Raw genomic sequence first — 12111 nt, forward strand, 5'->3', positions numbered from 1 at the left:
GGAGCAGCTCAGTGAAAAGACATTGGTCCACAATGACACCTGGGTGTGTAAAGAGTCATATAAGTTCTTGTAACAAAAACATCAGAGAGCTGTTTTATGACAAGAGTCACAGGTGTGCATTGCACCATCTGCTGGCATAGGGAGAGCATGAGAGGCTTTGCCAAGGGACAGATCAGTGTTCTAGCCCTGACAAGCCTTCCTGGCATCCTTCTCAGGGATTCTCAGCTTTTGGACCTTGACTTTTTCCCCTTTTTGACCTAGAGCAATGCAAGAGGTGGTTTAATAAATAATCATGAGGTATCACTGAAAAATCTTTTAAATATCTGCATTTACATAGTTCTTTCCATTTCCTCCAGGAGAACACAGGGGGCTAGTCTATTCCCAATTCTGAATAAAACACAAGACAGTATCTATAAATGATCGGTTCAGCCACCAGAGGACCTCTTGCTCTCCTACATTTCTTTGAATTTGTTCTTAGCTTCAGCTTCTGCCTCTGGCCCCATCCTTCCAGATGTGAGCAGGCCAAATTCTTACTCTGCTTCCACCCCCATACCCGCACATACACCATAAAAGTGCACCTCACTTTAGGCTCTTTCAAACCATCCTTGCTATTGGCTATAGTCTGTGTCCTTGAAATATCTTCTGTGTCATCCCTGGAGAAAGTTCTGGAAAAGGAGAGCAATACTTGAACTCTCATGGAAAGACAGAGGAATGTTGCTTCTAACTCTCAAGTGTGTGTAACAAGAAGTTAAGATAATGACTAACTTCATTCTCAAAGTTCACTTCGTGGGGGATAATTATCAGATTATTGATAGTTAATTATCAGTAAGGAGAATTACTGACTTTTGACTGAGGATTTTGAGTAAATGCTTCTATTCTTTTTTGTGGGATACTACTCTCTTTATCTTACTGGATGAGAGATAGTTGTGGGTTTTTTCCCCAAATAATGAATTAGTCTAAATTAACCCTTTATCTTGAAAATTAGTGAACAATCCCATAAGGACTCATTTGGAATTCACTGCCTAGCATACTTACTGAAAAACAAAGAAAATACGTAGTTGGAAAGCTAAATTGAGTAACTCCTTGTTTTTAGTAGATTATAAATTTCTTAAAGGCAGGGACAGGCTACATCTATCTTTGCATCTCACAATTTTTAGCAGAAATTTTTACACCTAGTAGGAGCTGGGTCAATAATAGTTTATCTACTTCACTGGCATAACAAGGCCTCATTACACACACGGATCACATACACGTGGATTATCTGTACAACTAAAACCGGATCCTCCAGGAGACCAAGTGCTTTACTTTGACCAATTTAAATAAAAATCTCAGTCTTGTAAAACATCAAATACAGAATATAATTTAATATTCTCTCATTGATTCATTGTCGTAGTATAAAAATCAGTTATTGAGCTGTACTCGTGAGAATGGTGTATTTGTGCTGTTAAAACTTCACCTCCTCCAGGCATATCCACAAGGAGAAATGGCGAACAATGAGATACAAAAAGGAAAAGAGATAAAGTGACTCTGTGTCTTCACCAGTAAAAGTCATGGAATAGAATACTGCTCAGCACATAGAAACATGCTGTGTTACTTGCTATTATAATTACTTAGGCAGCTCCTTTATTAGAATCTTTGAGCTGCTAGTATACATTCTCTGCATGGAATATAGAAACTTGAAAATATATACAGCATAAAGAAATCAGAACACTTATAAATTTCTTATGACCATCTATAAAATTCAAAAATTCAACAGTATTCAATTCTCATTGACCTTTTTATGTCCTGCCTCATCTCCCAAAAGAGTATTTTTGTAGGCAACAATAATACATATTTGCTGGAGAGAGAGTGAGACACAGTGGATGCCTTTGTACTTATTGTGTTACCTTGGGCAAGTTCCTTGGCCTTACTGAATTTTAGTTGTCCCATGTGTATAAAGGAGACAGTGACATAGCTATTTGTGGTTGTGAAGTAAGAAATGAGATAATTTGTATAAGTTTTGGAACACTTTATGGGCACTAACTAATATGTAATCATAATATCTTGAATGCCTATTATGTGTCAGGCCTGGTGTTCGCTATTGGTGGCACATATACACCATGGAATACTGTGCAGCCATAAAAAAGGATGAGTTTGCGTCCTTTGTAGGGACATGGATGCAGCTGGAAACCATCATTCTTAGCAAACTATCACAAGAAGAGAAAACCAAACACCGCATGTTCTCACTCATAGGTGGGAACTGAACAATGAGATCACTTGGACTCGGGAAGGGGATCATCACACACTGGGGCCTATCATGGGGAGGGGAGAGGAGGAAGGGATTGCATTGGGGAGTTATACATGATATAAATGATGAATTGATGGGTGCTGACGAGTTGGTGGGTGCAGCACACCAACATGGCATAAGTATACATATGTAACAAACCTGCACGTTATGCACATGTACCCTAGAACTTAAAGTATAATAATAAAAATAAAATAAAATAAAATAAATAAAAAATAAAATAAAATTAAGTTTGAGGATATAATTGTTGGAGGTGTTCACGGTAGACATACTTTGGATTTGAGATTAGAGAATTATGTAGCATTACAGTGGCCTCTGAGAGTTAAAGGTCAAAATGAGATGAGATTTCAGGTGTGGAAGAGAATCACGCCATTGGAAAGAATCATAGTGTGTATGGTTTATTTTTAAGAATTAATTATGTGATCCCATATAAGCCAACTCAGCAGTACCAATTGGCATACATGTGCATATCGTATGTACAGTTTTAATACTTTTAGAAATATTGCACAATTTGGAGCAGTGATGAGACGCCAGGTATTAGAGAGGTGATTAAGAAAAGCTAACAACGGTTTAAAACTAAGTGGTGATTCTTAACCTGGGTTTTATCACTACTGCAAAGCATTTTCAACCCTTGCGAAAGGATGTCCTGCGATGTTGTAGGCAGGGTCCTGGAAAGCAGACTCCGAGATAGAGTTAAATGTGCAGGATGTTTACTAAGGAGAGTTCTTGGGACCCACCCCACAGAGGGACAGAGAGGGGAGCAAGACTGGGCAGAGAGAGAAGGTGGGCTGCAGTTCAGGCCAGAGGATGACAGCCTCTGCTGATCTTGCAGAAAGCTCTGCCACTAGAATGACCTTCAGAGAGTCCCACAAAGGGTTGAGATCTCAGGGCTTCCACTCCGCTCTTGATCAGTTGTTGAATTATTGGATGTGGATTATTCTAGGAAAGAGTGTGCATGAGGTAGTGCAGCTCTCTGCAGAAGAGACAGTTCTACAAGAGGCAAGAAGAACTTGAAGGGAGAATTGTGTCCACCAAGTGAAATCTACCAGAAGGGTAAAAAAACAAAGATTGCATATTCTCACTTATATGTGGGAGCTAAAAATTTTGATCACATGGAGATAGACAGTAAAAAGATAGATAACAGAGACTGGGAAGGGTGAGTGGGATTGGGGAGAAAGGATGAAGAGAAGTAAATTAAAGAGTAGAAACATACAGCAAGATAGAAGGAGTAGATTAAGTGTTTGATAACAGAGTAGGGTGACTATACTTAACAAAAAGATGTTGTACTCAGGCAATGGACACGCGAAATACTCTCACTCTATCACTATGCATTGTATACATGTAACAGCATTTCTCATGTACCCTCTAAATTTGTACAAATTAAAAAAAATAACAACAGAAACTTCATGATGCCCCAGAGCAAATGTATCTAAATGGTCACCCCAGAATTGAATTAAAATTGTGTATATCTGCTAGGGAGAAAAGGCTTCACTCGATGTGGATCAGTTTTTTCAAAAAAAGCTGTGATCTATAAGGTTTTTAAACCCCTCACATTCTCCCCAGAAATAATAAGCAATCACCTACAAATCAGAGTTTCTCCCACCTGGACAGAAGCCCAGTTTGGGAGCATAGTTCTTGCATCTGACAATGATTTAATCCGCAGACAAATTTTTATACTTTGAACTTTTTATCATGGAAATTTTTTAAATGTGCACAAAATGGAGATAATTGTGTAACAAACCCCCATGTATGCATCATGGAACGTCAGCATTTTGCCTTTCTTGTTCCAGAGAAATTTTTAATAGCACAAAGCACAGCCTCCCGTGTTGATTGGAGACAGATCTGGAGGGATGTGTCCTCGGAGCGGGGTGAGATTTCACAATGTTTGAAGTTAGGAACATCTCTTAATAGCACTGACGTGAGTGCAGTTGAAGCTGTCAGAGCCAAGGTTCTGGGAAGTGGCATGCTCACCCCCACAGTCCTCCGGAGTAATGCTGGGCCATATACTCGCATTTCCACTGTCCCAGCTTGCCTGCTGGGCTGTGAGAATTGGATTTGGACCTGGAATGTGTGCTGATGCCTGAGGCTATCTTAATGCTTCATGGCACTCAAGAAGGTCATACTAGGCGTCTCAAAAAAGGTGCAGGGCATTTAACATATTTGCTTTAGTTTTGTAATTATGCTGTGTAACCTAGGATCCTCTTGGAAATTGTTGCACATGAAAGTGAACTGTCCTGTCGTCCATGTTCTTGGCAAATTTTCAGCCCACTATAAAACGAAAATCAAAATTACTGTTTAAGAAAGGAGTATCTTCAAAAAATCTTGCAGACAGTATCTAAAGCAGTGTTTGAAATCTACTAGAACCCTGTGACTTGAACATCTAAACTATTTTTTAAAGTTTGATTTTGTTTTTAATTGACGCATACATATTTATGGGGTATAATGTGGTTTTCGACACATGTATTCATTGTGTGATGATCAAATCAGAGTAATTAGCATATCCTTCATCTCAAATATTTGTCATTTCTTTGTGGTGAGAACATTAAAAATCCTCTCTTCTCGCTATTTGGAAATATGCAATACAATATTGTTAACTATAGTTATCCTATAGAGCAACTTCTAGAACAGAACTTTTTCCTCCTGAGTGTAACTTTGTACCTGTTGACCAGACTCTCTCCATCATCCCTCCCACGATCCCTGGACTCTGGTAACTGCTATTCTACCATTTCTGATTCCCTGCAACTTCAAGGCCCCAGGTGGCTCTGCCAGAGCGTTCACGACGACGTTCCATTCCTGTTGAGCTATGCCTCTATCCTCAGTGGAAATAGCCCCGGCGTTCCTAGGAGTGAATCAGCAGTCCGCTTTACCCCTTCAAATTGAGCAGGAATTTGTTGGTTGTTTGGCTCCAGAGCAGGTGGCGGCGGGGGCTGTGGCGGTTGCGTTTCCTCTTTGAGGTGGGGGCTCAGCTGTTTCCTTGGTCACGCGCCCCGGGTAAGTGCCTGGAGGAGGCAGAAGGCCAAGAATACAGCTGAGACTTGGGCTGCCGCCAACTCCCAGCAGCTGCTGCTCTGTTCTCTGAGCTGGAACCGACTCCAGGCTGCTATGTGGCCTGATCTGGCATTCAGGGAGGGGCTTCAGAGGAGTGTCACTTGCATACTCTGAGTGACTTAGCCCACCTGCTATTTTGTGTGTGTGTAACCTAATTCAAGTGAGACTTCTCCAACATTCAAATTACATGAAAAATTTTAGGTCACTGAAAGAAACAAACTTTTCGCTCCTTTGGAGGCCAATGAATTTGCAGATCTTAAAGGAATGATTTTAAGTTAAAGCTGAGTGGACCACCCTAACTCAGAATACATAAGTTTAACACAAGTGTGTCTTGGTTTATATTTATGTCTGTCTACATATGCACAAAAGCAACTTGGAAAGAATACAGGACTAGAAGAACCAAGTCCTAGGTTTTATGTGGCCTTTATGTAGATAAGTATAAAGGACAACACCATTGCCCTTGGCCTAAGCTTTTTTTTTTTTTAATAAGATAACAAGATCATAAACAGCCTAAGCTTTTTTTAATATGATAACGAGATCATAAAACTCTCATGAAATTATAAGAACTTGTTTTTGAAGTAAAAATTTAAAGTAAGTGGAAAGTTCTGAGCAAAGTGCTATACATGGACACTCTAAAAATATCTGCAGAATCAAAATGTGTACTTAGATAACACACACATACAGCCACGTATCTAGTTCTACATTGCAGAAGGTAATAGGTCTTTTCAAATGACTTTACCACTGAGTTGTTTTGTATAGTGTAAACATTCATTAGGAGGCAAGAGGTTATATCAAACATTCAGGATTTAGTCATTTCCTATATTTGAGAAATAAGAAAAGAATTCACTGGGTAAATATTGCATTTGTTCATGAAACCATCCTCGTTTTCAAAAGCACTGCTGCAGATGAAGAGCCACTTAATGAACCCTATCCCATTTTTTAAAGAGTTAATACAACTTTCCCCTGGAGTCTCCTAGAGGGCAGGGCTGTACTCTACTCATCGTTGTAATGCTGGTTCTCATCAGGGTATTTAGTTAGTGTATGCACAATATGTGGAAGACAGTAAAATGTATCCTGCTCATTAATGGTTTTCTAAAGGAAACATGATAGGATGTGTGTGTTGTTGTGGTTTCTAAAACACCCAGATCATTGCTCACTGTATGATGGCTCAACTGGTCTGTGCCTATCTCCTCAGAACCTGAACTCCAACCTTGCGGTTCAAACAATAGTGGTTGAAGTAGGAGCTGATTAAAAGTGGCAAACCTACTTGGGGGATACTCAGTCAAGGAGATTAATAAATAGTATATACTGAGAATGCTACCAATGAATATCTACGTTGTCACTTATATACCCTTCCCTGAATCTAAACCAACCAAGCACAAGGGAATTTAAGTTCTTTACATGGAGTTACAGGGTATTCCCACAAACTGTTATTTTTTTCTGATCTTTTTTTTTAACTGGTTTCTTGTAGAGGGAAGCAAGCTTAGAACAAAATATTACAGTCAGTGGCTCCACACAAAAGAATCCCTGAATTCTCAAGAAATTTTAGTCCAAGTCATGTTGCAAAATTATTCTTGACTTTGTTTATAATGATTTTGAGTTGTTTTGACTTTGATATTTATTCCAAGTACAAAGCATATTTTATGATAATGTAAATGTTTATTTAATCAATCTTGACATTCTTTGGTGTTATTCAACAAGTTTTAAAATTTTTATTAAATTATTTGGTTGTGTGTAGGTGTAGGGTTTTTTAGTTTGTCTTTGACATTAATTTCAAATATGCCTTTTTATAGACTAAATTCCTTTTATTGCACATTTTATTAAATGTACTTCTTCTTAATTTTAGCCTTATTAACAATTTTTCCCTTGTCTTTAATTTTCTATTTTTTGATTAAATGGGTAATTATATTTCAACCACAAACATGTTTTAGAGTGTGATTAATACTGCAAACAGGCATCCAAATTAATTCATTATTTTCTATCTCTTCTCAGTCTTTATGTTTACTTTTCTGAATATAAAAGTAAACAGGTTTATTTGAGATTTGGAAAGATTAGAATAAGCATGCAGCCTCAACTAACCCCTGTGGTTCTATCCACCTGAATTACCACTGGCATCACTATGGCATGCCTTTAGTATTTATTGCCGGGCATGTAGTAACTATTATCCTCACTCATTTCAAAAGCCTATGGATAAAATTGAAGTCCCAGAACCAACCTGTCAGAATTTAGGCTCTGCCTCACCCCTAGAGTGAAATATTTGATATGCTTAATGTATCTATGACTCAGCCTCCTCCACTCTAAAATGTGACTCTTTAAGGGCTAGTCCTATTATACTATATTCTTTAATCAAAATACTGTCAGGCACAGAGTGAGTCTCCAATAAGTATATTAAAATTGTTTTAAATTGGTATTATTTATATTAACATTTAACTTATTTTTTTTTCAAAATCTCAAGCTATGTCATAGTAAAACTAGTTTTATTTAGCCATGTGATTTGTGGCAGTGATAATGATAATGGGGAACTAATTTAAGAATGAAACCACAGTCATTTTGCATTGTGATTAGGTGTTATAATCTCATGACTAGCTAAATTTATGTTTTAATTCATTAAATAAGTAATTCATCAAGTTATTATTGAATTCCAAGCATTCTACTAGATGTTTTAGTACAATATTCCTCGTTTTAAAATAACTTATGTGAGAGAGGAATAAGTCACTTACAGATTCTTCTCAAAGAAGCAGCAATCTTTTTGTATTGACCCTTGGAGTTGGACTCTATTTGTAGCTTTGATCACTTGTTACTATATTTGAGAGAGATGCTAGATTAAAAGAAGAGAAAAATATATGTAAGAGTCCTTCTAGTTAATTAAAAGGAAATGTAATCTAGTCTTAAATTGGATCATAATGCATGACAAGTTAATTTATAATGAAGTTTTGCAATGATATTGATGCAGTATCACTCCAAAATACTGCACTTTGGAAGTCAGGAAGTCTTGAAGATCACCTGCAGTAATATTTTTTCAAGAAGAAGAAGAAGAGGAAGAGGAAGAAGAAGAAGAAGAAGAAGAAGAAGAAGAAGAAGAAGAAGAAGAAGAAGAAGAAGAAGAAGAAGAAGAAGAAGAAGAAGAAGAAGAAGAAGAAGAAGAAGAGGAGGAGGAGGAGGAGGAAGGAGAAGAGGAAGAAAGAGAAGAAAAAGAAACTCATAAAGTAAGTGAGAACACAAATTTCCCTCTCAGGAAATTTACAATGTCCCTCCCTCAGAAATTTCTTGCTACTATTTATTGTAAAGTATCATCTCTGACTTTGTTCTTCTCCATTTTGGGAAAATAATAGTCCTAAATATAAAAGTGTAAATTTTTGGAAGTATATATATTTTTAGTAAATTAAAATAAAACGGAAACCTAAAAAAACAGAGCATTTTTAGTACTTAGATGGGCAGCATTTCTTTTCAGTTGTGCAGCATCACCTTAAGTGTGGCATCTCGGGGAGCCTAGTGGATTGCCAGTAGAGCAAATAGTCAATGTGTTCCACTGGCTGGCATGCTATCTTCTCCTTGCTCCTGCTGGAGTCTCTGAAGTGTAGAGCAATCATGGCCCGATCTGGAATTGGCATCTATGGGTATGCCCAAGCCCCATATAAGTGGTCAGACCACAGAGTTGCCAGCAGAGAGCTAGTGCTCCCAGAACTGAAAACAGAGTCTACCAGGATATAAGGATGGTTTTGAACCACACAGGATTTTAGATACCTGGGATCTGCCATTTTTACATTTGCAAATTGACAAGAATCAAATTACACAAATTATATATGCACACACATAAACATTTAAAATTAGGATACTAATAATGCCTGTGAGACTGACTAAAAGTAGTCATTTATGTAAATATCCTTAGACTTCTTTGATACTTGGAGATTCAAATTTCTTCTCTTGTCATCAGGCAGATATGTTTTGAGATACAACAGGATCTCATTGTGTTCTTTACTTTCTTTATATCTCTTTGTCTACTGAAAATATGTAATTTTTGAGGTGTAGAGCACATTTTTCTATTTATCAGACTTTATCAAATACAGAGAAATGCTATTCCTAATATTATACTTATCTATAATTATGAGCAGTCCTCTCTGCTAGGTGCTAGCAATGAAGAATAAATGACCCATTTTGTTTTCACAGTTTTATATTTATTTGTGAAAATTAAATTTTGCCACAATCTTCATCATATTAATACATTCCTCCAAATATTTCATATTCCACTTTCATATATTTGCAGGAGAGTTTTTGACAGTTGGGCCTTCCTTCCTTCCTTCCTTCCTTCCTTCCTTCCTTCCTTCCTTCCTTCCTTCCTAATTATCATTATGAGTACAGAAAGGTAATAATTTCTCCCAGTGCATAAGATTTTTCCCAAAGTTTAGGCCTTAGACTTTATTAAGGAGACTATTCAACAAAAAAAGATTCCAGTTCTGGCAGTACCTTGCTATATGTTACAAATGCAACTACTGGCTTCTCCTTTCTTACCTACATTTAAAATCTTGAAGGTTTCACAAATAAGCTCACAGCTCAGAAGCTGAGTATTTCATATTACATGAGATTGACAGATAGTTCATTTCTGTGATATATCAAATCATAATTTTGATTCTTTGCTGGATAATTTTACCCTGGCAATTCCACATCCATAGTTTGGATGTACACTCTTGTAAACGTTCAAAACGTTCAAAACGTTCAAAACTTTCTTACGTTCCTATTCTTTTGTGTAATGCCAGATTTTCAGCCTCCCTTTCAGGAATCAGATTGTTTCATTTGTCATAGGAATGCCACATCCCATTTTTTTTTTCAAGTGCAAGGTTAAACATTAGAGACACCCAAGAGGGTGGGTTAACTTCACGTCTTCCTTTCTGAAATGTCAATTTGCACTATGTGTACCAACAGTTTTCTTCTACTGAAGTGTCTGTAAAGTACACTTTAAGACTATTTTGTGTGCCCATAACAACCATGTACAAAACTAATTACCCCTTCCAGGCACTTAGCTTAGGCATTGTAGAATCCATGAATAAAATCCCCACATCTTCAACTTCATCATCAGGAAACCCCAGGGAGTTTCTGAGCACAATTTAACCCTTTTTCTTCATGAGTTCAGATTGACTGTGTCCCTCCCAAATATCAATAGTTTCTGCCAGTTTCTTCATTTGGTATGGTTTAAGAATCTTCTTTTACCTCTTTCTTTAGTAACAGGTAATGATAGCAGGTTCTAATAATTCACAGAGATTATACCAGCATTTATTTTTTATAAGATCATTGAAAAGTATTAAATATTTTGAAATATGAAGATTACAAAAAAGCAAAAACCCAATTTCTTTGACTCTGGCTTGCTAGGATTGAAGGGTCTTATTGTCAGGTTTGTGCAGGGAATGCCCAAGTAGGAGAGTCCATCATGCAGAAGATGTTCACCTGAAAATGGTTTTAGTCTTGAATGTAACTCTTTCACTTCTCCTTCAAAGAAGAACGTTTTGTTTAAAAAGAAAAAAGAGGAACATCAGATAAAGTCAGGCTTACAGCAGGCAGGGGTTATGGGGAGGTTGACATCATCGGGCCATGCCAGCCTTTTCAGGTAGAGCATGTTCATATGATCGTAGTTCTCACATTCCATGATGATAGGCAGGCCAACCTCAAACTGCAGCCCTTCTCTTACAAATGACCAACCACATGGTCTCTTTCAGTTATTGTCAAACAGGGCATCTGGAGTCCAATCAGCATTGCCACAGATGGCCCCAGAGCCTGAATGCTGCCTGTGCCTGACACAAACAAACACACACCAATTCAGATAGTTTAAGTGGGAACGTACCTTCTGGCTAAGCCGTGGACACATTGAAAAAAAAAGAACCGCAGATTCTGCTGCATCGATGTGTTGTGAGGTTCCTGAAAATGTTTTCCTCCCAGGAATGTATTCATTTATCCTTTCAGCAAGCTGGTATCAATAGTGCTCCTGCTCTGCACTAAACAACAGTTGGAAGATACGCTGACCTGAGGGCTGTCTCTGTCCGAGGAACTTAGAGTCTATGGCCGGCATTCTTCATCTGGAACATTTATTCAAAATGCTAGTGTTTAAAGCATGGCCCCAAACACAAGTCACACCCTTGATGGCTTAGAAATAAAGGCTTTGAGACACTCTTTTGCATATTTATTTTCATATACGTTACATTTGTTGTACCAGAGTCTCTGTAAGTCCTCTCTCCGAAGACACATAGCTCCTTTCACTCTCCTGGCTGCTTTCCTTGTCTCCTAGGGAAAGAGACATGAGATGAAACACGTTCTTCAGCACTTGAGGTCCTGAATATGGACCCTTTTTCTGCAGTACATTCACACCCATTCTCAGGTAGTTTTGTTGTTATTCTCTTGCATTTTCCATTTAAACACACCAAAAGATATTTAACTGTGGTGAGGAAAAATTCCAACACAATGTTGCTACCAATATAAATGCCAATGTCAAATGAATTATTTTATATTTCAAGTTCACCTATTTTCAGAAAGTCTGGGGAGAGTCAGAATTATTTCTTGAACACTTACATTTTTTCTAGCAAATATGTTGATCTCAACACAGCACTTTTTTGTTTTCATGACTGTTTTCAGTGGTGTTAGTAGGTAATTTTATGTAAAACTATATTAGGAAGTGTAGAGAAAGGAACAAACTGGGAGAAAAAACAAAAGACCCCAGCATTTAAGAAGAGGCAGAGCAGGCACATGTGATGAGAATATATTATCTTCCACTTTGTAATAGGATCGCCATTGCA

At 37.6% G+C, this 12111-nt stretch overlaps 1 protein-coding gene across 5 annotated transcripts in view; it reads left to right on the top strand.

The window, feature by feature from the left end:
• The window catches only part of ARPP21 (cAMP regulated phosphoprotein 21), a 159161-nt gene that overhangs the window by 21337 nt on the left and 125713 nt on the right, over positions 1-12111 (top strand). The gene's annotated exons all lie outside the window — the stretch shown is intronic.

This window comes from Rhinopithecus roxellana, chromosome 1 (assembly GCF_007565055.1).
Source record: "Rhinopithecus roxellana isolate Shanxi Qingling chromosome 1, ASM756505v1, whole genome shotgun sequence".
Taxonomy (NCBI): Eukaryota; Metazoa; Chordata; class Mammalia; order Primates; family Cercopithecidae; genus Rhinopithecus; species Rhinopithecus roxellana.